Raw genomic sequence first — 22,442 nt, 5'->3', positions numbered from 1 at the left:
AGGCCAATCACTTTGCCTCCTACCTGTCCGATGTGTTTTCCATCCCTGATGATCCCCAGTTCGATTACTCCCTCTTCCCAGATATCCGCGATCGAACCGACACCTCTGTCCCTCCCCTCGCTCCTGGTTTCCAGTACTTGGACAAAATTGCACACAGGGAACTCAATGCCCCTATCACTACACAGGATCTCATTGCTACACTCCGCACAAAACGCAACACCGCTCCTGGTCACGATCATGTCAGCTACCGTCACCTTCGTGAAGCTCCTATCTCTTTCCTCTCCACCCTGGCCAGGCTCTACAATGTAGTCCTGTCCACCGGTTACTACCCCGACCTGTGGAAAACCTCCCGTATCTTCATGTTCCTTAAACCTGGCAAGCCGCCGTCCGCTGTCTCCTTCTACCGTCCCATCAGCCTTACCTCGGTCTTCAGCAAGGTCCTGGAATCTATCCTCACCCGACGCATCCACCAGCATCTCCGCCAGCACCGCCTCCTTCCCGTTACCCAGTGTGGCTTTTGGCCGTCCTTCTCTTCCGACGACCTTCTCCTTCACCTCACTCATCTCCTTTCCGACCAGCTTAATTCCCGTCGCTCCACAATCTTCCTCTCCCTGGACATCGAACGTGCTTATGACCGCGTATGGCATTCCGGTCTCCTCTTCAAGTTCCAAACCTTCGCCCTTCCCATTAACTACGTCAGTCTGATCGGCTCCTTTCTCTCCCACCGTCCTTCCTATGTCACCATCCATAACACAGATTCCTACACCTTTTTCCCCTCTGCCGGTGTGCCCCAAGCCTCCATCCTCTCCCCACTTCTGTACCTTTTGTACACGGCGGACATGCCGCCGCCGTCACCTCCCGTCTACATTCTCCAGTTTGCCGATGACACCGCCTTCCTTGCCCTTGCCCCCACCCTGCAGCGCTCCCAACACCTTCTCCAATCCCATCTTGACCGGTTCACCGCTTGTTGCAACCAGTGGTTGCTCAAGGTCAATCCCTCCAAAACCCAGGCGATCATTGTAGGCAAAACCACCACTTCCATCCGCCTCCTTGATTTCTGTCTCACCATCTATGGCCGTCCTATCGCCCTCACTCCCACCCTTAAGTACCTTAGCGTCACCCTCGACCGTCGCCTCTCCTGGACTCCCCACCTCCGGACAATCCAAGCCAAGGCACACTCCCGACTCAGTCTCCTCAAGCTCCTCTCCGGCCTTACGTGGGGTCTGGACCCCTCCACCATCCTCCACACCTATAAATCCCTCATCCGCCCTATCCTTTGCTATGCCCATCCAGCTTGGATCTCCGCCCCCCCTACCTTTTACAAATCCCTCCAAATCCTCGAACGCCATGCTCTCCGCCTCGCCTATAGCATCCGTCTCCCCTCCCCCACGCGAATCCTGTACGATCTCATCCGCTTCCCCCATCTCCTCCTTTTCCTTGAAAGGATACAGATCCTGTACACCTCCCGTAAACACGATCCTCCTCACCCACTAGTCTCCCCAATCCTCTCCCACCCCCGCCCGCTGCCGCACCTGTATTCCCACGTCCCACTCGGTCTCCATCTCTCCACCCTCCTTACCCTCTCCCAAGGTGGCTTCCGCCAGCTCCCCCTCCCTGATGATGTCCTCCTCCTCTCCATCTACCCCTCCTATCAACTTTGATCCCCCCTTCCTGTGTCCTTTCCTTTAGGCACCCTCCCTCCCTCTCTCCCTTCCCTTCCCTTCTCTTTCCTTTCCCCCCTTCCTCCTCCCCTCTTCCCCCGGGCTTCCCCTCCCCCTTCCCCCTCCCCCTCTCTCCTCTGCCCATGGCATCTCTGCTCTTCCCTCTCCCATTTCCCTCCTCCTCCTCCTCCTCCTCCTCCTCCACTCTTGGCAGGTCCCCGGACTCGTACACGCTCAGTGAACATTCGCGCGCCGAAGATCGTCGCCGTCAGCATTTCGTGTGTGTGCCTTCGTTTATGTGTAGTGTTGTTCGCCGTCACGCCACCACCGTTCACATGCCGTCGCCATCATCCATGTTCTGTGCACCGTGTCGCCTAGTGTTAGTGCTGTTTCTCGTCCAGCGTGAACGGCTCCATGTTTTTTCGATTTTTAGTGTCTACATTTTTTGCCCACCGTTTTGACTGTCTTCTCTGTGCCACCTTTATGTACTACTTGTTGTCAAACTCGAGGCTGAAGAGCGGCGTATTGTGCTGCTGACAGCCCGCCTTTTTATAAGGTGTTTAAAATCACAATAAAGAAAAAAAGAAATAAACATCAATAATCGAAATTGGTATCATATAAATGTACTTATTGTTAATGGGATTGGCTTTAGAAACTTATTTATAATTGTATGAGAATGTGAAGCTCAGGAGATTCTCGCAATTCCATTTCAGCGGGGATTAAAAGAATTTATAGAAGTCACTTTACTCAGTTCTGATTCAACATCGGAAAAACGGAATTCTTTTCCTGTTTCAAAGGAAGAACCACTAATCAAGAGAATTTTCCTACATTTACATCTATTTTACTTATCAAAATTAGCAGATATTAAGACTTTCATTACGACTCTATGCCGTTATCATTCACTACAAGGGCGCTGACCTCTGCACCAATGTTACCCCATAAAATTTGCATAAATTATTGAAATTATCATTTTATGAATATAGGAGCTGTTACAGAAAAACATTAGCGACAGTTTTAATTATTATCTGATTATACTTAGGCTAAATATTACATGAAACTTACACATGTTCGGGCCTCGTCACAGAATGGCTTCTTACACTAAGAAGAAAAAACGGAAGAGAGAGCGATCTTCTTGTAAAAGACAATTGTTTACATTAGGAGATCATGTTAATTGATTTCAGTCTCTGGTTTTTTTCTGCGATAATATTTACTGCGTTACGACGTCAGTTTCTGGTATATTTGCGAAGCTATTTTTATATCACTTTTATCCCGTTATGTGGGGTACCGCCACAACCTGCTACTGTAGCAGCAGTAAACGGCTTAACTGCACCAGACACTTGTTGTCTTATACAGGCGTTGCCGACCGCAGGCCTTTACTCTGCCTGATTACATATATCTGTATTTGAATACGCGTCGGCCCCGATAGATGCGTGGTCAGCGTGACGGATTGCCGTCCTACTGACCCGAGTTAGATTCCCGGCGGGGTCGGGGATTTTCTCGGCTGAGGGACTGGGTGTTGTGTTGTCTTCATCATTATTTCATCCCCATCCGGCGCGCAGATCGCCCAATGTGGCGTCGCATGTAGTAAGACCTGCAACAAGGCGGCCGCACCTGCCTCGGAAGGGGCCTCCCTACCAATGACGACAAACGCTCATTTCCATTTGAATACCTATGCCTACACCAGCTTCTTTGGCGTTTCGTTGTATATGTGATATGGGAATAGAAATAATCTCATAAGGTTTCTAGCGAAGAAATGGGAACTAATATTTTCTTCTACTGAAACTGTCACTGGTTTCCAGCAGTCTGTCCAAATATACAAAAAAACATTCAAGTGATGCGGATCCGGTCTATGCACCTGGCTATATAGTATTCTTGTTACCATAGTACATCGAAAGTAGGTATCATAAAAACTCTGTCTAAGGCATCGTAGGAACCTTGGTGGAGACGTTCATGACTTGTTCTATGCAAATACAAAATGAAATTACTGCTTCCGATTAAAACAATTATTTTGAATATTATGAACCTAATCGAAAGCGCAGGTTGACATAGGAACTGGCAGTAGCTTTGTGTTGCATTAAAAGATAAAATAAATTAAGATTGTTGCCATACATCATTCAATGTATAGGCAGTTGACGTAGATGTGGTGACAGTAATTTCGTCACACATTTAACTGCAATCGGAATGTCAAACACTGTACTTAAGTTTGGTCACAGGGCATTTCACGTCATTCCATGTCTACCTGAGTCGAATAATCGTTCGACACAGTTAAGGATTTATTTTATTTCTGTGGTTCACTCAATTTCTGCGTCTACGCTACCAGTTAACTCAAGATTATAAGAATAATCAGGTTTGGTACGAATACGAGATTTAGGTGAATGATTTTGCGCATACGTTCGCACGTTAAACGTGTATGTGTAAGGTTTTCTGAGGCCGAGAAATTATCTCAGATTGTCGTTATCTACAATGGTACGAGAAGAAAAAGCAGAAAAAATACACCCAATTTCACCAGTGTGTTAGACGCCTAGTTGTTCTACCCCTGACCACAAGATTACGTCCATCGGTATTAAAAACGACTGAAAAACTACTCCAAAGCTTAACAGTATGTCAGATGCCTAATTTGACATATCCATTAATATTGCTTAATGTTGTACGAGATGTTCTTATCAAATTTTCCATCAGTTATGAACGAGTCTGATACTCTTGGAAAAAAGTGTACATCAGTGTAATTACATACATCAAGAACCTTCGTCATTTACTGACTCTTTCACTTTGTTGAATTACAAGGTAGATCATCGTGTGTTACCAGACTAAGGTGGTGTTATTTAATTTCTTCTAAGTCCTCGCCGTAAGAAGTACCTCTAGTTTATTTTCTTGCAGAACATCAAATCATTCATTACGTTTTATCCCTCAAATTACAGTGAATAAAACTGTGCTGCACTCGGCAGGCCGAGAATAAGTGAAACTGATATGGCTCGAGAAATACAATTAGGTTGGACATTATAAAGAACCGGGTTTACTAACACACGCATTTCCTGTGACTCTTGACTCAGAGGATGAGAGTTCGAATACTGTTGTTGTAATAATTCTTCCCGCCGGTATTTGGTCGGCAAGAGAAGGAGAAATGTGGACGCAAAGTGCTCACGCCAATGATCTGGCTTTAAATTGAAACATTTCCATAGTGACTCATAAATAGGATTCAGAAAATTGTTAAGACGTTGTAAGATGTATGCGCTACCTGCGATATGTAAGCTATAAGAGAATCTGAGACCAAAGAGCAGTGTTGACTGCAGTACGAACTGTGTAGCAGTAGCAGTAAGTTTTGTTGCTAATGAGCAGTCGCCTGTCTGCGCTCGTCAGTCCTGTGTGGTGTATCATGTTGGCTGGGCCGGTCGCGGTGCAGCGATGCCGGAGCCTGAGTATTATTGTGTAAGGTAAAAAAAGTAGCCTCGCGCATATCTAGTAATATTATGTAACCTCCCATGTATATCTTTTAAAAATGTCCTAATAATAACAAGCATTCACTTCAATTTAAAGAATTTAATATTTTTTAATGCATGATCATTCCGATTGTTGTAAAAGAGAAATCATTTGCTTCCTTTCATAAATAATAAATGTATAGGCCAGCAATGCATAGAGCTGTGCCGGAAAAAGCTATTGTAAGAGCAGATAGTTGCCGACTTTATCGAGGTGAGAATTTTTGATTTTTATTCAGAATGATCTTACAGGGCCATGACGCAGCGCTGCTATCGGCTAAATTCTACCAGGTTACTGAATTTATTTTTTATTACGAGGTTTAGGAATTTTTCTGTTTCGAGCTTACACTAAATGGGAAACAAATTTTGTGTGAAGGTTAAATGTGAATGAATTTCTGTAGGGAGGTTATAAATGAAAAAGAATTTCTGTAGGGAGGTTACAAATGTGAAACGAATGAATTTTGTGGGGACGTTACATTTAAATTAGAATCATTAACCCAATAATATTCATTTTATAAATTATGTGGGGAGGTTACACTTGGCGACAACCAGCCAGGATCGGATTTTCTTTGTGAATCCCCGAGAAGTAGTCATATATCTGCTCTTATTTACCTAAATGTAGTTTGCATCTGGCGCTACGCATTTACTAACTTGTCACTTTTTCTTTCACAGATCATCGGCCATTTATTGCTCTTTTTGTACATGTGTTTGTTCCATTTTTGCTTTGTCTTTGTTTAATTTTTTGTGCTTAATTTTGATTTGTGAAAAATACCGCGAAAAACTCAATAGTACATCGCGATGTGCAATGAGTGAAATAGCCGACTCGAATAGTTTGAGCGATAATATTTGCGACACTCAGTGTAATAATGAGAATCCTCCATTTTCAGATAATCAGTGCGTACCGACCACTACCAATGATTTTAATCCTAATAATCAGCAAACAAATTTAATTGTGTCCACTGTTACTTGGACGACAATTGATGACGCGGCACGTTCCGTTACAATGAACACTGCCCAGTTTGACACACCTAATTTGCAAAATTCACGTAGCGAACAGATACATTTTTCTCACGAAGATGAACAATGTGGTCGGAATACATCAGATTTTTTTGATTCCGATTTAGTGACCAATAGTGCACATCTGATTAGCAAACCTTTTCAAGAATCAGAGGATGACCAAATGGTTACACAAAATACGACAAATGCAGATACACCAACAGACACACGCTAATTTTGGCTTGGATCAAATTATGGCAGTATTGCTACAATCGAAGAAAGAGCAAGAGAACCATTACAAACAAATTAATGAAAATTTCAAACAGTCGAATTATAAGCAAGATTACAACTTCAAACAACTTAATGAAAATCTTAAACAATTGAATGTAAAATACGACTACCTTAACGAATCGAACAAACAACTTAGTGAACAGATTACAGCCGTTGCCGTGCAATGTCATGATACTAAGGAACAATTACGTGAGGAAATTAAGGCTTGTGATAGTAACAGTAGTGAAGAAATTAGATCTGTGGCACAAGAATTAGGTAATACACATGCAGCCACAACTAAAATACTTAGAGACGAAATTTGTGCAGGCGCTAAACAATGCTCTGAAAACGGAACAAAGTTACGCGACGGGTTTAAATTAATGTCAGCAGAACTTTCACACACACTGGACGCGAAAGTAGATACGAAATTTGACAACAGAACAGCCCAATTGACGAACGTTTTAATCACCCCCTACAAAATAGTGAAACGCGTTACAGTAAATTTATACAGGAACAGAATAAAGTAAAGCGACAAGTCATGGAAACAATTACTGCACAGAGACAGGAAGATAAGCGTAGATTGTTTACGAAAGCAAAAACATACGTAGACAACAATATTGCTACAGTATCGGACGAAATCAAAAAGCTGAACACCGAAATGCATGATGAAATCTCCGATCTTAAATCAAAAACAGACACACACACATTGGACTTTCAGACAATGACCAATAGACTTGAAAAGTTGGAGCTAATATAGGATCCCGATGCCATCAAAGCAGACGTTAAAAAATTGAACGAAACCACACGCAAAATACAAAAACAAATTAATGCTTGTGATAATAAAAACGATGATCAGGTAAAAGCACTGACTGAAAAATATGATGAATTGGCCAGTCGTATTGACGTTATCGAAAATAATAATGACAGCAAATCAGACGATACTTCACCGATTTCGTTTAATCAAACACCTGAATTCCAAAATTTACAGCAGACAATCAGTGAGGTAGGTTCGTCTAATAATAAATTACGTAGAAAATTGTCAACTTTACAGCAAGAGGTAACAGAGATGAAAAATGTTTCATCCTTTAACACATCATAGCATACGCCACTTTGCCAACAATTGACACACCCACACAGCCAGTATAATTTAGGTAATTTACAGAGAGTACGTGACTTAGATTCCGAACAGTCACAGACAAATAGATTCTCATACAATCCTGAACCGGTTCAGACGTACAGAGACGATAATTTTGATTACAAGCACTTTCTATCCGTGAGAAAATTTAAAGTATTTAAAAATGACAGAACACAGATTCACCCCTTGGATTGGATACAACAATTTAGCTTTCTTTTCCACCGACTTGGCCTGTAACACACAAACTTGAATTTATTTGCAGTTTCTTGGAAGGCGAACCGGCAACTCGGATGAGACCTATCGCGAGACAATGCTATTCGGTAGAAGAATTTCAGAATGCTTTCCTGTCAGCATATTGGTCGAAGACGACACAGCGCAGAATTAAGGATCAATTAATTAGTTTACCGAATTATGAGAACTCAAATTTCCCCACTGTCACGCAATTTTTTGAACACATGGTCCAAGAAAACCAGTACTTAAGTGAGCCATACAGTGAATTTGCACTTATTCAATTATGTATTTCTAAATTACCACCGTCATTAAGAGTGTCACTTTTAACGGGTCAGCAGAAAGAAAATATTTCAGCATTCAGAGATCTGTTACAGCTTTTGGAAGTTCAGCAATCAGATTATTCCTTCATAAACAAAAATTTTTCACATCATAACCAAGGACAACCAACATACAGTAATTACGATCAGTCACACTATTTCAATAGCAAAGGTAATAGACGGTCCAGGAACGACAACCACCAGAACTTTAATTACAGACAAAATTTTAATTATCAGTATCGTCAGAATTATCAGCAACAGGAACCATATTTTGGTAACAATAGACGCTTTTCTCCGCAACAGTATCAAAGCCAGCCGGTTAGCATACCTAACCAACAATGTAATGTACAAGGTCAACCAAGCTTTAATGTTTCGCCGCCTACACGCATAGCGTCGGTTTTACCAAATAGTAACACACAGCAACAAAGAAATAACTACGTACAGAAAACACACCATTTCAACTCATATCGTAATGCGCCATATAGCAATGACTATCATGACAGACGTAAAAATAATGAGCATAATTTTCAGCGTACGTTTAATAACAGTCGGTCTTACCAGCAGCAGAATCATCCGCAACAACAGATTATCATGAATGAACCAGACAGTAGATATCATCCCGAACGTAATACGTCAGGAAGAAATAACAGAACAGTACAAATAGACGAAATGCCACAGCATCCTCCCGCAAATAATAGCACGTCAGATAGAATTTGACTAGATACAGTACAGGTTGCATCTTCCAGCAACGCAAGCAATACTTCAGATACGCAGAATATTGTTCACGAAAATGGTATTACTTTTGACGACATCCGAGACCCTCTTTTGCAGGAAAAACCAGATATTCAAAAACCATTTCACACCCTGCCATTGAAGTAAAGACTGGATCATCCAAATTTTCAGCAGTAATCGATTGTGGATCATCTATGTCAGTTATAAATGAGGAAACTTTCAACTAATGTAGCAAAGAGAATACCTATCCTACATTACCATTAGGCAAAACTAAAGTAGAAGGAGCAGTATCTGGTAAAGGAGTAAATGTAAAATTACAGACTCATTTATCATTTTGTATTGCAGGTCATACATTTCACTAAAATTTTTGGATTGTTCCCTTATTGACAACAGACGTTATTTTAGGTACGAATTTTCTGGTACAACACGACGCAATTATTGACTTTCAAAACTGCTATTTAATGTTAAAGGATGAAAATGTTCAACTGGCTTTAGAATTTCAGCACTCTTTACCTGCAGAATAACAAACAATTAATCGTACAGAGGTCATTTCCGCATCACGTAACATAGACTGTAATTCCACATTGTTCACAGATACGTACGTACACAACTATAATACTCCAGACGAAGCCGACTATGACGTTATACAGGTGATTTCTGATAAAGTTAAACAGAGCAGTGCAAATCCAGACGACGAACGCACGCAACTACGCAAAATTCTTTTACAGCAAGCTCCAGTTTTTGACAACGTCCGTGGTAATATGTCCGGTTTTATGTATGAATTTAAAGTTAAACAGCACGACACATTTAAAGCCAAACATTATCCCATTCCGTATATTCACAGAGAACAAGTTAAGAAAGAATTGCAAGCTATGCTTGACCAAGGAATTATTGAACCGGCAGTTAGTCCGTACATAAACCCACTCCATATTGTTAAGAAAAGGGAGGGTTCACTTCGTCTCGTACTTGATTCGCGTCACATCAACGACATTATTATTAATGAAACAGATCGCCCACAGATACTAGAAGAACTTCTACAGAAATTTCATAGTACTGCTATTTATTCGACGTTAGATTTGAAATCGGGGTTTTGGTAAATTCAGCTCCATCCGAACTGCAGGAAGTACACAGCTTTTCTCTGTTTTGGTGACTGTTATCAGTTTTGTAAATTACCGTTCGGTTTAACTATTTCTTCAGCAGCATTTATTCGCGGTTTGAATAGTATACTTCCGACAGAACTTAAAGACAGAATCACAATGTATGTATACGACATTCTTATTGCAGAAGTTAACTGGTCTGAACACAATCTGATTCTTGAACAACTGTTACGAACTTTTCGTGCACATGGACTCACAGTTAATCTCAGTAAATCGCACTTTGGAAAACTTCTATAAAATTTCTTGGACATGTAATTTCAGCAGAAGGCATTGCGCCTGGCCCGGAAAAACTTCAAGCTTTACGTGACATTTCTGTTCCTACGACGAAGAAACAACTACGCAGATTTCTAGGATTAACTAATTTTTTCGTAAATTTATTCATTACTCTGCTTTAGACACCCCTAGATTATGTCAATTGACGAATAAAAACACTATTTGGTCCTGGGATAGCCAAGCACATTCTGAATTAGTGAATTTGAAAGAAGCTTTGTTGAATGCACCACTTTTATCACATCCATATCTTACTAGAAATTTTTCCATTGCTACCGACAGTTCTAACACCGCTTTAGCCGTACACATTTTTCAGGAAATTGAAGAAGATGGTACTACAGTAATTAAAAACATCGCCTTTGCGAGTCGCATTCTGTCACCTGCTGAACGCAATTATTCTCTCACAGAACTTGAAACATTATGTGTTGTACGGGCATTTACGAGATTTCGGCATTTTCTTTATCGAAGACACACTACCGTTTACACAGATCATAGAGCTATACAGTTTTTACTTTCCGCATAATTTACACATGACAGGTAAAGCAGATGGAAATTTTACTTACAGGAATTTAACTTTACAATACTGTTCACATTTCCGGTACACAAAATATTGTAGCAGACGCACTATCCCGTTCTCTCAGCAACGATCAGCAAGACATCGCAACCAACCTCTGCAAAGCAAGTTTCAGCGTCATGTATATTCAGCAAGTAGCATTTGAAAATTTCATTGCGTCGTCATTACGAGACATAGCACAAGAGCAGAGTAAAGACAACGTATGGAAAGAAATTAAACACCTTTGGCAAGATAGGAATAATGTTACCATCAGAAACCATTACATTGTACGCAATAATATTCTGTTTCGTTGCTCTTACCCTGACAGCAACAACAGGTTACTATGCATTCCTGACGAGCTTGTTAACAAATTAATTTTGTATACTCATTTAAGTTACGCACATTTTGGAGCCAGAAAGTGTTTTCTAATACTGAGACAGAACTGTTATTTTACCAACATGGAGAAACATATTCGATGAGTTTTAGCGTCATGTAAAATCTGCCAGAAAGCTAAGTCAGACACGACTTCCCATATACCTCCGTTACATCCCATTGTACCTGTTAAATTGAGACACAGGGGCGCTGTAAACATTTTTGGCCCGATTCCCAGAACTAATAGTGGTTTTTGTTACATCTTTGTCGCTGTTGAACTCACTTCGAAATTTGTTACCTACACTCCGTTACTCAAAGCTACTGCTTAATCTGTTTCGAATGTATTTGTAAAACATTTTTTATTCCATGTAGTGCATGTATTGAATGTAATTTCCGACAATGGACCACAATTTCGATCTGCTATATGGACACGTATGTTACGAACAAGAAACATTTCTCCGATCTATATATCCAAGTATCATGTTTCTTCGAACCCTTGTGAACGATTATTGAAAGAAATTGGTAAACTGTGTAGAATATACTGCCATAAAAGACATATTGATTGCGACACACAAATACTCTCATTCCAGGATGTAATTAATTCCATACCAAATGAATCTACTATGCTATCTCCGACTGTTATTCTGAAAAATGTTGAACCACCTAACAAAATTAAAGAATTGGTATCCTTTCCTACATCTCGTCGACTACGACACCATGAAATAATTGGCATTGCGCTGAACAACATCAAACGTGCCGCAGAGCCCCCGAGAATACAGCAAAAACAGGTTTGTACACTCCGTGACTTTGACATTGGACAGAAGATATTAGTTCGTACACAATATTTATCTAACAGAGGAAAGAGTAGATGTAGTAAATTTGTGCCTCTATACGCAGGTCCATATAGAATTCGCAGCATTCCTCACCCCAATGTAGTACACGTCGAAACTCTGAGAACCATAAAAAGTAAAGGCAATTACCATGTCTCCAATATTAAACCCTTTATTGAATGAACATACTTTATGATTTATTACACTGTATTGCCATTTGCTGATTTTTATATGACCAATGATGCAATTATATTTATATGAACACTTACTGATGATTATCTAATTTTTTTCTTGGCAAGTGCCCGGGAAGGTAAGGTTATCCGGTCGCTTTTCTTTCGTTACACATAAGACCGTGCACATTTTTCCTGATAAACTTACATATTCTATGAACAACTATGCAATTCTATCTAGTGACATATTTATTTTATCAAATTCTCTCTCCATTAAAGTCATCAACTCTCGCCTCTATCAACTACACAACATACAAGCTGAACACAAAAAAGTCATTTCTTGTCGTTATATATCAGACCGTGCACATTTTCCATTTTTTATGTATGTATGATTGTTTTCGTGTTTCTTTGTATGCACTATGAAATCTTTAAGATATAACAAACACCAGTTGACTTTGACATTTTGCCTTATGATATCTCAACATCGTGACTATTTTACATTTTTTTGCTACTACATTATGATACTCTCTGTACATTTTAGCACTTGCACACTGTCTGTGTTTTTGACATATTACATTTTCTGTCATGCTATGCTGTATGCTTAATTATATCACTAGAAACCAGTTTTTATTTAATGGGTATATGATTTAAACTCAAGACATTAATCATTGTTCATCATTTTCAGAAAGCAATAACATGTAAATGAAATAAATGAAGCAAACCACAGTGGATTACTATGAAATGTGAATTTCACCTTCGGAAGGAACGGAAGAAGATGCGATACCTCGTCATGAAGAGTAAATGGATCACAATTAACAAACATTAACATGAATATACTATACACATCGTATGATAGCAGTCTTAACTAATTTTTTCTTTCAGAATACGAGGCGATTGATGCAGGCTGTCAGACAGAACTACACATCCTAGTTTTAGTGATGAAATATGCTAGAAATAAGGAAATCTATACAATGAATAGTTGTATGAAGTAAATGGTAATATGAATGATGAATAATGAAGTGTCTTTTGGCAGATGATAATGAATGATGATGAATAGTGATGAAGAATATGGTAATATGAATAATGAAGTTTTTCTTTGCAGGTGATGATAATAATGAAGTTATGGTGATATGAATTATGAAGTTTTTGTTTACAGGTGATGATAGTGATAAATTTTATATGGCCACTAAACGCACCACTTTTAAGTTTTTCTTTGCAGATGAGAATAATGATGAAGTTTATATATTTTCTGTTAGTTAAGAAATGCTATGTAGTTATTTAAGTATTTGTTGCAGTTGGTTTTGACAGTATGTCTTATGTCACATGGTATAATGATTGAATGTTTTGGAAAGGACAGCTAGAGTACATATATATTGAATACACATTTCATGACCCTTAATTCGAAGTTCACTACTTTTCAGCATAATATGCGTTTCTTCTTTCAGCTTAATAATCCATTTTGTATTTTTTCCATGAGAAGCTATTCATGAAATTAATGTGCTATAAGCAGTTAGTCATTAAACCTGTTCTAGTACTTGCATTTTTTTTACCCGTTTGTGTCTGTCATTCATGAATGTGATCACATATACTCTAATGTTTCATAACCTTGCTACAGCTGACTCATGACGAGTGACGTTAATAATATTTATTTGCAGCAATAAGTAAAAAAAAAATATTTTTATGCCCCGGCAATTAATTATCGATCCCAACGCAAGGCATTGCTAGCACAAAAAAAGGTATTACCAGTCCCAAATAATGCTACCAGTTTAAGAGAGTTCTGAGTAATTCTGAGTAATGTTTTCTAGTCACCAAACTAGAATAATATTTACAGTATGTTACATTTTCAATATGTCCTATGTCACTGGAATGTTCAGTTCTGAGTAATACTGATCAGTTCTGAGTAATATGTCACTTGAATGATGTATTCTGAGTAATACTGAATAATGTTTTCTAGCCACAGACCTTGAATAATAGTTACAGTATGTTACATTCTCAATATGTCCTATGTCACTTGAATGATCAGTTCTGAGTAATACTTAATGATGCTTTATAATAATGCATAAATACTATGCCAATAATTTCTGTAAACAATATTTTTGTTATACTCTATAAATGCTATGCCAATAATTAACTCTCATTTTGAATGATAACTTCTGAATAACACTGAATAAGGTTTTATAAAATATAAGAATACTTTGTAACTGGCCAATGAGTTTCAATAATTATTTTAAATATGTCGTATGTCACTTGAATGATGAAAAATGTTTTGTACTATTCAATACTTGCTATATGTTTTGTAACTGGCCAATGAGTGCTAATGATTACTATAACTAGGTGAATTATGTTAATACTATGCCATTCATTAGCTCCTGTTTTGAATGATGACTTCTGATGGTTTGTAACTGGCCAATGAGTGCCAATGTTCACTGTAATCCGATGATTTATGAACATTATTCTGTAGTACATCATACATTGTACAGAAATGTTCAGTAACTAGGCGATGAGAGCCAACAATTAGTCAAATCGGTTGATAGACTAGTGTAATTCTCAATGATGACTAGCATGAGACTTAATGTCCTTCACCTTCTGACCTAATTACCAGAAATTACTGCAATATAGGTTTGTCCAGTCTATCCTTATGATCATGGAGCACTATATTTGGTTTCTGCACATAATTCTACGTTGGTGAATGAGTGTGGTGTTTACACATCATGGTGTCCACCAGCTTGAACAATGGAGATGTTACTATGGTTCCACTGTTTGGTGTACCTAATGTACTACCAAAGTGATAACATGGGATAATAATACGACATTTCAGTGTCTTGGCTACACTGATTAATACTTCAGGGAGGAGAACTTCAGATTGTCTCACTTGGTATTGTGCTTCTGTAGAAAGATATGGACTTTCTGTGCAGCTACGTGCAACCTAATGTGCTACAACCATGATACAATTCTTCCCTTTCCTATCCTAGTTCTAGTAAAATGATAACAAAAATGCTACAGTGCGTATGCACTTTATGTCATTTGTTAATATGTTTTGTACTCATTGCGTATACATTTTGTCATTGCTTGACATGTTCTGTACTACAGTGTGTATGCCCTTTATGTCATTTGTTAATATGTTGTGTACTCATTGCGTATACATTTTGTCATTGCTTGATATGTCCTGTACTCAGTGCATATGCACTATATTTCATTTCATGTTATGCACTTATATGTATGTGTATACTCTGTGACTGTAAACTTAGTTAATTAAGAAAAATTGTGTATATATTTTGAGACTTCTTGATATGTTCTGTACTCAGTGCATGTGCACCATATTTCATTTCATGTTATGCACTTATATATATGTAATTACTCTGTGACTATAAACTTAGTTAATTAAGAAAAATTGCGTATATATTTTGTGACTTCTTGATATGTTCTGTACTCAGTGCATGTGCACTATATTTCATTTCATGTTATGCACTTATATATATGTACATACTCTGTGACTGTCAACCTAGTTAATTAAGTAGATTTTAGAAAAATTTGTTGCTCATGGTAAGTCCAAGTGACTCACCATCGCTGCCAAATTTTTGACCCCCCCCCCCCCCAGTGGAGGGTTATGTAAGAGGTATGCGCTACCTGCGATATGTAAGATATAAGAGAATCTGGGACCAAAGAGCGGTGTTGACTGCAGTACGAACTGTGTAGCAGTAGCAGTAAGTTGTTGCTAGCGAGCATTCGCCTGTCTGCGCTTGTCAGTCCTGTGTGGTGTATCATGTTGGCTGGGCCAGTCGCGGTTCAGCGATGCCGGAGCCTGAGTGTTATTGTATAAGGTAAAAAAAGCAGCCTCGCGCATATCTAGTAATATTATGTAAGCTCCCATGTATATCTTTTAAAAATGTCCTATTAATAACAAACATTCACTTCAATTTAAAGAATTTAATATTATTATAATGCATGATCATTCCGATTGTTGTAAAAGAGAAATCATTTGCTTCCTTTCATAAATAATAAATGTATAGGCCAGCATTGCACAGAGCTGAGCCGTAAAAAGCTATTGCAAGAGCAGATAGTTGCCGACTTTATCGAGGTGAGAATTTTCGCTTTTTATTCAGAATGATCTTACAGGGCCATGACGCAGCGCTGCTTTCGTCTAAATTCTACCAGGTTACTGAACTTATTTTTTATTACGAGGTTTAGGAATTTTTCTGTTTCGAGTTTACATTAAATAGGAAACAAATTTTTTGTAGAGGTTAAATGTGAATGAATTTCTGTAGAGAGGTTATAAATGAAAAAGAATTTCTGTAGGGAGGTTACAAATGTGAAACGAATGAATTTTGTGGGGACGTTACAGTTAAATTAGAATCATTAACCCAATAATATTCATTTTATAAATTTCGTGGGGAGGTTACAATGTGAGTCTAATTTCATGTCTAACTAGTCCATTTCTACGTCTGACTGACAAAATATTGTCATTACACTCTTTCTCATGGTTGTTGCTTTCTCTTTGCTGGTCTCTCAGATATATGCGTATTACCAGATATTTATTTTTATTACTACATCCGTTTTTTTCAGTATTCAAAGTTTATTCCTGTTTACACAGAAGCACCACGAGATCTGCTAAGTTTTCCAATTATATTATTTCTAGTGATATATGATAGTATCCATTTCTTTTGATCTTTGATGATAATGATAAAGTGTTAGTTACATATTCACAGAGTTCTCATATGAAACATTTACCAGCTATTTGATAAGCTATCCAAAATTATTAAATCAATTGAGGTATACAAATGCAAGGTTTACGAAGTCACAAGACATGAACTTTATCCTAAGGAACTATTTCGAAAGCAATGAAGAAACCAGATTATCTACAAAGAAGGAATTCTGGAAAAAATAAATCAGATAATAATCTAGCTGCACATTACCAAAGTGCATACTTCTTTAGAGAAGATTCAAAACTAACTAAATGAGTGAATATCAGAGTCGTTATCTAGAGTTTATATTATTGTCTCAGCTACTCTGATTGATTCAGGGAAACTTGCTTTGAAACTTATTATCTGAAACCAAATGGATAGCGTAAAATATCGAGTCTAGTTTAGGACGCAATACTCAAGTCAGTTAAATAATATTTCCGTTGATTGTATTCTTATAACGCGATCCTGATTGTGGACTGAGAGGAGATTAATGTTAGGCTATTGCACGTGTTAGATGGATGAAACGAAAAATTTATAGGAACGCGATTCTGATACAGAATTAACCACGCTAACACTTAATACAATTAGTACTATTGGATGGCTCACGTGACAGTTTCTCCCATTGCATCCTATTTCAATAACGTGAACATACTGCGTCTCATGGAGACTTTTCGAAGTAGCATGAAAAGAATTTTGTTATCTGCGTAAATGATTGCTTCAGTAACTTGGTAAGCTAGTTATAAATCAAAATCGATATAATTTTTGATGTCCACTGTTAATTCTCTTTGTTAACCTAACTTAGGCTTAAAAGGTCATCATTAGAAATTACCTGACTATCGTCATTAAAGAGAGCATAATTGTCTGTAACCACATCGAAAAAGAAGTTAGACAACGTGAGATATGACAAAATATTAAATTCTAAATTTGACAGTACAAGGATAAAGCAATTAAAATGTTGAAGTTAAATATGAAATAAATGTAAAGGAAACAAATCAGAAAAATATTGACATTAAAACAGCAGCTGCAGACGCAGTAATACCTAATTGTCACAAAACCCTACAGCACACAATAAGCAACTTTCCACTCAGTGATACAGCATGTCCAAAGAAATTTCAATACATAGTTAGTCGCAATAGAGTTTCTTTCCTCATACAGTGGCTCTAACCTTGCCCTAACCGAACAAAAATTATATCCCTTCACTAGCGGCCCTCTGCTGTTCCTTCCATTCTTGGCCGGAACTTGGGTACAATCCCATACCCAGGACAGGTATCACAGTATATAAGCCAAAAGACTGAAATCTGTCGGGAGTAAGGATTCCCTGAAAAGTGTGAAACACAGTAGTAAAGACACTACCGATCAAGGGAGCTTACAAAATTACTTTTCTAGAGTGCGGTAAGTGTCATACTGATCACTCAGATAAAGACATAGCAACTAGGATGGATGAAAATGATCGCAGATGGAGGGTGGAGAATTATGATTCCGCGTTTGCAGAGCATGTAAGAGTGCGGGCTACAGCTAAAAGTCAAGTAACCACTACCATTCGTTGTTTCATTGTTCCATGTCCTCCAATCAGCATGCAAAAGCCGAAACCTTGATGTCTCAGAAGCCCTCAGAATCAACGAACATCTGGCCCATAGTCCTTATTTAATATTAAATGACGGAACGCATCTCTTACTTTGCCTCTTCTAATATTAACCCCCATAGTTCTTCAGTGTTTACCACACTGCTTGTTCCATTGTATTTCTCCTTTGTCCTGTATATTTCATTTTATTATAACTGTCTATGCACTCCATATATTCTCTTGTTATAATTGTCAGTTCTGTCTTTCACTTTCTTTCTCTATGACTTTTCATACATAGTACCTTCCCAAGCTAATCTTTAGTTCTCTTCTCTTGTATTAATTTTATTTTATTTTGATAATTAATTTAATTTAAATTGTTATATAGCCACTAATTTTTCGAGATTTTATGTTAATCTTATTCTGGTTTGTTCCTTTTATGATTATTTACTGTGCAAGTTCAAAAGTTTTACTGCGTTACCATTGCATTGCCGTACTTAACATTAGACGTTTAACATCTTTTTCAGTGCTGTTCACGAATATTACACCCTCTTAAGGTAAATGGATATGCCGTGTGGCTAGAGCCTCCCATCGGGTAGACCATTCACCTGGTGCAAGTTTTTCGAGTTGGCGCCACTTCGGTGACTTGGGTGTCGATGGGGATGAAATGATGATGATAAGGACAACATATAAGTTGTCTGCTTCTGTGTTGGCAGCGCTGTGTAGCTGTTTGCATTGGATCTCTGACTGCGCTTTCTTTGTAAGAGACTCTGTGGCTGGTTGGACTCGCTGTTGTAAGTTAACCGCCAGTGCCCTAACTAATTTTTTGCAATGTCCTTATAACCAGAAATGCTGTTAACCAGTCTCTTGCTGTATTACCAACACACGTATAAATGCTAACACAGTCATTTAGCCTCTGAGATCTTATACATACAGTATGACCAACAGAAATGCAAGCAGTAAAATGAATCCCTACTATTTACTTAATTTGAAGAACTAGTGTCTATACAATTTACAATTTTATGCCATAAAAATACAATTACAGGTACAGAAAACATCATTAACGTACATGATAATGTATATAAAATTTGTAGTAATATAGGCTTTACAAAGGAATGGAAATAAGCATATACATGAGAATTCCAGGACTTCTGATATTAGCCAAATGAATGAAAAATGAGAATATCCATTGAAATATTAACTTGACAAATGAGCATTAAAAGAAAACAGAACAGAATAAATAATGTCTAAACATATTTCCAAAGTAAAGAATATTTTACATTTGAGGGTAACAGTATTCCTCATCATAGTAAATGCAGCTTAGTACTAGAAGAGGAAAATTCAATTAATCAGGTAAATACACAGAGACAGGAAGAACAAAGATTCACAAGGGCACACATAAACACATAGCGCAATAACACAAAAGGAAAGGACAGGGTCTGTTTTCAATGTAACGTTTGCTACTGCAGTACTTGTGATACTTAATTTCCAATCAAAACTTCGTTTTCCCACAGATCTTTTCTTCTTATTTCAACATTTGTTCCCACAAAGGAAAATCCTAAAACGTTTGACACAGGCACTTGAACAAACACGTGAAAGTTTAACTGCTGAGTTACTTAAAATCGAATCTAAATGTCAAAAAGTTTGGAAAGACGTAAAAATGCAAATTTATGAGCATTATCAGCCTATTTTTTCGCAACAAGAAAACACATTACAGAATCATGAATCAGCCATAAAATAACTGCACACTATTGGTCACGAAAATCAAGACACCTTGCAAACTAAAACTGATTCTGTTGCGTCTACCTATACGGTCACGCAACTTGTACAAAATCAGGGAAACCTAAAGGACACAGTAGATACGATTTAGACACAAACGGACACTCTGAAACTAGGTTCAGAAAAACACACAGAGGAAATCAGTACATCATCGGAAAAAGTAGTCAAACTTTTGGACCAATTGACTAATTTATCTATGAAGGTAGATGATGATCTGAATCATACAAGACCGGTAGACTTTACTGACACAGAAGAGTACAAACCAATTAGTAAATTCAAACAAAATCAGAGTCAAATCAATACGCAGTACAAAAGAGAAATGCGGGAAGTACAAGATCAGTTGGCACAGGTAATACAAGAATCACACATTTCAAAGGGCACTCGCTCTCCGACACGAGAATCTGAATTTTCTAGCTCTGTAAAATATTTCGAAGATATGTGGCAGAAAAATCAGTATTTGTCAAACACGTACAGCGAATCAGGACTTATTCGTATTTGATTAATTAAATTACCTGAATATTTGAGACATGTTATTTTGGCAGGACGTTCCATTGGGCTTTTCAGGGACTTTTACAAGAGCTGGAAATCGATACAGGCTGTCACGGGATGCAAAAACAGGAAAAAAACTACTAGAGGTCAAATCCGTCACAATTCCGTGACCACAGAAATAATAACCGGACTCGACAAGACTACTTTTATAATGCAGAATAACAATAGTTACAGGGAAAGATCACCTCTCCGTGGTGATTATTATGACAGAGACAATCTTAGAAACAGATAATATGGGAACCAGAGTAATTATTAATAAGGGAGACAGAATAAGTTCAGACGCAACGGTCCACCTTGCAATTACGATTCAGAGAGAAATTCTCCGCCACCTAACCGACAAGAAAGAAACTACAGAAACTACCGACGTAATGACAGACTATACAATAATGACGACATACCTGAATTTAATAAGAACTGGCGTGATTCAAACAGGGCAGGGCGCTCTCGACAAGTTGAAATTGTAGAAGTTACATCTCCAAATCCCAGTAACGACACATGACAACAAAGTGATAATAGATAATGACTCACTCCACTGGCAGCTACGAAACATGCCTTATGAAGCTGCCGACGTAGTTGCCGTGGATTTTAATAACGTGAAAATGGAAGACATTAGGGACATCTTACTCCAGGAACATAACGTAAAACCGAGTAATATTGCATATATGTAATTCACATCACATCAAATGACATAAAATGTATGGTAGTACGTGACTCTGGCAGTCCTGTTTCAGTGAAACAGCTTTTTGTAAAAGCAACGAATCGAACAATTGCCCCACACTTCTTTTATGTAAGATTAAATTACAAGGTGCAATTTTAGGAAAAAGTGTAGTTTTACACCAACAGACTAACTTACAACTCTTTTGTCACAGCCACAGATTTACTATGAATTTTCTCATTGTTCCATTACTGTCAACGTAAATTATATTCGTGTAGACTTTTTGAATGAATATAAAGCAGTTTGAAAATTTTACAATGCTGAAATAAATGCAGAGAAAGAAGGTAAGTCAATAGCCTTTAAATCTGAGGATTGGCTTTCAAACCATGACGAGAAAATCAATCGGCTTTCTCTCTTGTTAAACCACAGTTCGCAGCATTCGATGGAGTTTGACACTATTAATCACTTGGGAAGTAATGACAGCGATGATTTGATGACGTATTAGATACTAACGATTTAATTCAAAATAAAATTCAAACATTTGAGAACTGTTCAAATGGGTCAGAGCACTATGGAACTTAACATCTGAGGTCATCAGTCCCCTAGACTTAGAACTACTTAAACCTAAGTAACCTAAGGACATCACACACATCCCCGCCCGAGGCAGGATGCGAACCTGCGGCCGTAGCAGCAGCGCAGTTCCGGACTGAAGCGCCTAGAACCACTCAGCCACAATGGCCGGCAATTGAGAACTGTAATGACACTGATATGCAGGACCTTTTGGACATTTTACAAGCAAATTCCACAGTTGTTACTCACAAAACAGGCACAATTAAAGGATTTCAATTACGTGTTTGTGAGCATATTAAATTTTGCGTCAGCCCTTACGTAATTCTGTCACATTGTAGGGACTGTGTTAGAATAGAAATAGAATCTATGCTTGACGAGGACATTATTGAGCCTGCAGTAACCTCATACAATATTCCATTACATGTTGTTCAGAAGGGAAACGGTTCGATCAGGCTTGTCTTAGATTCGAGACAAATAAATAT

Source organism: Schistocerca cancellata, chromosome 8, assembly GCF_023864275.1.
Source record: "Schistocerca cancellata isolate TAMUIC-IGC-003103 chromosome 8, iqSchCanc2.1, whole genome shotgun sequence".
NCBI lineage: Eukaryota > Metazoa > Arthropoda > Insecta > Orthoptera > Acrididae > Schistocerca > Schistocerca cancellata.
This window is presented reverse-complemented; position numbering follows the sequence as displayed.